We start from the raw sequence: 5000 nt of genomic DNA on the forward strand, positions 1-5000 counted from the left end.
TATATATATATACATATATATATATATATACACATATATATATATATATATATATATATATATATATATATATATATATATATTATAGGCGTAGGAGTGGCTGTGTGGTAAGTAGCTTGCTTACCAACCACATGGTTCCGGGTTCAGTCCCACTGCGTGGCATCTTGGGCAAGTGTCTTCTACTATAGCCTCGGGCCGACCATAGCCTTGTGAGTAGATTTGGTAGACGGAAACTGAAAGAAGCCCGTCGTATATATATGTATATATATATATGTGTGTGTGTGTATGTTTGTGTGTCTGTGTTTGTCCCCCAACATCGTTTGACAACCGATGCTGGTGTGTTTACGTCCCCGTAACCTAGCGGTTCGGCAAAAGAGACCGATAGAATAAGTACTAGGAATCCAAAGAATAAGTCCTGCGGTCGATTTGCTCGACTAAAGGTGGTGCTCCAGCATGGCCGCAGTCAAATGACTGAAACAAGTAAAAGAGTAAAAGAGTATATATATATTTATATATATATATATATATATATACAAACATACATATACACACACATAAAAGTAAAAACTTACTGTGGACCAGGCTGCGTGGTGTTCGATTATACATAAATACACACACACACACATATATATATATGTATATATACACACACACACATACATGCAACGATGAGACTAAATATAATCCCCTACACTAGTATAATTTCGTTACCTTTTTACCATCACTAATTTATTTCTCTTCATATTACATCTCCTTAAAATTAAATTTTTTTTTTTAATATTTCTTCTTAACAATAGACTTCGTAAGCATAATACAACCTTAATCGTTATATTTGCAATCGAATTACCACTTTCCCTCATTTTTCCCTTTATTATATTTCCATGTTTCCTTAATACGGATCTTGAGTAAACAAGTGTCCTTAATACACATCCACTTCATTCTTTTTAATTCCTCCTCATCCCCCTATATTTTCATAAATGACTACATTAACTTTCTAGTATAAGCTTTACAATTATAATCTGTTGCACGCTAAACTTACTTCATCTGTTTATGATTTTAAAAAAGAAATACCAAATATTGTTTTCAAATGTTAGATTTAATTAACATTAGGTAACATTTTCTCATTGGATATTTCTCTAACTAACTCGCCCTATGCTGCATATATGGATATTTAATTAGAAAATATATACTAATCTATACAGAGAAAGTTATCGATATCTCTATATTAATATCATCCCTTAACCGTTCATCCGTTTGTTGTGGTTTAATAATTGACATGCCTCCCATAGATCACACATAGATAGGAACAGATAAGCACAATACTCATAGATCCAACTTCGCTCTTTTTAAAAAGTTCCTATTATTTTTTCTCTGCACTGATGAGTACTTTGATATTTTTTGATATTTGCAAATTCTAAAATGAATTTATAGTTATGTACGAATGGATTGTATTTACGAATAAACTACTTACAACTTCTTAACATCTTATCTCCTCCCTCCGTTTTTGACAAATTTGATTGGATTTGTAGAAATTCATTCCATAAATTAGTCGCATATATATATATGGTAATATTTATATATATATATATATGGCAATGCTTTAACAATTTTATATATATATATATATATATATATATATATATATATATATATATATATATATATATATATATATATATATATATATATGGTAATGTTTTAATAAGTAGAAAAGCACTCGATTAGCGAAGATATTAAAGATAATCTTACAATAAAAAAACACAAATCTTGTAAATACAGGTACCCAGGATTCCTCGGTCGAAATGGTTATTTACTCCGCCATTTAGCAGGCTGAAAAGAAGGCCGTTTGGTAGCTATGTTTTGAGCAGATAACGTTTAACCAAGAGACGCTAGTAAAGAAGGTAAGAAAAAAAAACTCATGGGTGATAACTAACGTTATAACAAGTCGATGTGAAACAGATGTTCATGGTTTACTAAGTGTCCGGGGGTGTACTTTTAAATTCCAACAAGATGTATATTTTAAAATGCTGGGATACAGTAAAAGATCTCTTTTTCTCGATTTTATGTATTCCGCATGAATCCACCTGGAGGGGCTAGATGCTTTTCTGCAGATACTTGATAAATCCACGATGTCCAATTTTGTCTATTTTCAAGAAAAGTCGCTAGTAGTTACTTTTGAAGAATATCTAGCTGATTTCCTTGAACGCTTCCCAATCCAAGATGAGTGTTGTCTTCATCACTTTAAACCAGAAATAAAGAGACAATCCATGAAGTGGAAACACCCCTCCTCACCTGCTCCATAGAAGGCCAAGTTTGTTTCATTTGCAGGTAAAGTGATGGCTTCATTGTTTTGCGATGCAAAAGACATTGTATTTATTGTATATCCTGCAAAGGACTACATTATGAAGGGAGAGTACTATGGCCAGCTTGCTGAGGCAGTTAGGAAAGGCTATGAAGACAAACGGCCCAGGAAAAGAAATTTGTTTCATTAAGACAATGCTCTATCACGCAAGCCCTTGGTTTCAAACGCTGATGTGTGTGACTGCGGCTTTGAACTGAATGATCAGCACCCGCTATTTCTCCTGATTTTGTCCTACCTGGCTACCGTATATTCCCCAACATAAGAAAACATTTAGATGAACATCAGTGTCGTAGTGTTGATGACGTCGTATCTGTTGTATATGACCTTTTATGACCACTTACATTTGAAGTCTTCTTTGAACAGTCAGGTGTCAGTTTATCTGAACAGAAAGAATGCACTTATTAATAAGAAGAGTCGAAATTAATTCCTACAAGATTTCACAGCTCTAACATCATTTCTTTATAGTTAACCTATGAGCCTTTCGGCATACTCTCGTAGTTTTGAAGAAGGAAATATTAAATTATCGTTCGCATTACACGCTTTACAAATGTTGTCCAATGTTAGCAAATTTCCTTCTAAAAACTTTCTCTCAATGCATGCCTCAATATTCTTCCCAGGACTTTCATCTAGATTCTGGGTTGGATAGAATAGTTTCTCTAATCACTTTTTGTTGTTTGTTTCAATTTGGGCAATGTTATTGTCTTGATGATGAATATCTTCTTTCATTTAATTTGTTCAGGAAATATTTCTTTTACAGGCGCAAAATCTCTACAACAAATCTACTTATTTCAAGGCAGGAATTATCTGCAAACATTTTATAAGCACACCAATACCAATTGCAGAAAAGGTAACTTAGGCCATGATTCAACCTTGTCCTTACTACACAGTTGCAAAAATACACAAAGGGCTGAATCCCTCACCAATTCTGTAGCTGCAGCCTGGGACTGCACGATAATGTTCAAATCTTGATACACGATTTCAGAGGCCTTTCTAAAAACAGTCCGTGTCTGTGAAGTCAATACTTTTTTCTTTTCTTGATTAACATAGGTTTTCTAGCACATTTTTTTTTATAGATAAATCAGTATGTTCCCTCTAATGTAAATAGCCTTTCTCAAAACAGCATTATTTTCAGCAAACCTAAATTTCCTTTACAGGCCCTGCAGACATTAACGTGCTTTATTGCAGAACTAAAATCTTCAGTGTACTCCCATCTGCATTTGTAGTTATTCTAGGCCCGCTAGCTTATTTCTCCAATTTGAACAATCTTCTAGAAGCGTAAACAAATTCAATTTATAATAGATATGTATGTGTTATCACTTTTACGTTGACTTCCTCATATATTGTGCTGCTGTCACGAAAAATTTTTAATTTTCACATCAGCATGGCTTTCTTTTCTTCAAAGTTATATCTCGCACAATAGAACATGATGTAATATGACAATCCTAGTTATAATTAGATTCATTTACACACAAGGTTTGGTTTAAACATTAAAAGAAATCTCCTGTACAGTGCGTTAAAAAGAAATATTAAAGTACGTTTCTTGACATTTAAAGGAAAATTTCTTTTTAACTGTTTACATAAACAAGGATACGAAAGAAAATTCTCAAACATTTTTATACATACCAAGAACACTCTCTTCCAGTTTACCATAGATTTAGCCCTTACGGATAAAAGAAAAATGCGAAAAATGATAAAATTGAAGTGTATCATTTTTCTTTATAAAACCTAAAAGATAAAAATATATATTTATATATGTACTTTTGTATGTTTCTATATTTACCTCTGATTCTCATTTTGCTTCATCAAATAAACATACATGCATACATATATACACAGGCACATCTATATATATATATATATATATATATATATATATATATATATGCACACACACACAAATACATATATACATAGATATAGATATATATAGATAGGTAGACAGACAGACAAACAGACAGACAGACATACAGACAGACAGACAAAGAGACAGATAGATAGATAGATAGATAGATAGATAGATAGATAGATAGATAGTAAAGAGGGCCTATACATGCGCCACGTAGTAATTCATATAACCTTAGAAAATGAAAATGAAATATGACGCGCACACATACACACACAGACACACAAATACATACACGTACATATACTTACATACAAACATATACATACATATATGCATAACCACATGCGTATGTACGTAGTTATATCCTCAGATACACACTGGAAAGGACAGGAAATAATAACACAGATTTTCAGCTTTCTTGAATCCATGTACCACTTGCCGCCTACTCACAAGAAAGTTGTCAGAGAATAAATTGCTTTTTAATACGGTTTAACGATAAGCACGTAGCAAACAAGAGATCAAGATCTGTTTTCTACTACTACTACTACTACTACTACTACTACTACTACTACTACTACTATTAATACTACTATTATTATTATTATTATTTATTATTATTATTATTATTATTATTATTATTATTATTATTATTATTATTATTAAGGCGGTGAGCTGGCAGAATCTGTAACACCCCGGACAATATGCTTAGCGGTATTTCGCTCGTCGTTACGCTCTGAGTTCAAATTCGGCTGAGGGTACACCAAGCACATGCATCATAACCATACGTGCGCG

The 5000-nt window shown here is 32.6% G+C and overlaps 1 long non-coding RNA gene across 4 annotated transcripts in view; it reads right to left on the reverse strand.

Annotated features, from left to right (window-relative positions):
• The window catches only part of LOC106872521 (uncharacterized), a 10838-nt gene that overhangs the window by 1720 nt on the left and 4118 nt on the right, over positions 1-5000 (reverse strand). For all 4 annotated transcript variants that reach the window (XR_016243197.1, XR_016243198.1, XR_016243199.1 and 1 more), the window contains one exon: positions 3986-4022. This is a non-coding gene — a long non-coding RNA (uncharacterized LOC106872521). The remainder of the gene's footprint in view (positions 1-3985; positions 4023-5000) is intronic.

This window comes from Octopus bimaculoides, chromosome 9 (genome assembly GCF_046866305.1).
Source record: "Octopus bimaculoides isolate indiv1 chromosome 9, ASM4686630v1, whole genome shotgun sequence".
NCBI classification, from domain to species: domain Eukaryota; kingdom Metazoa; phylum Mollusca; class Cephalopoda; order Octopoda; family Octopodidae; genus Octopus; species Octopus bimaculoides.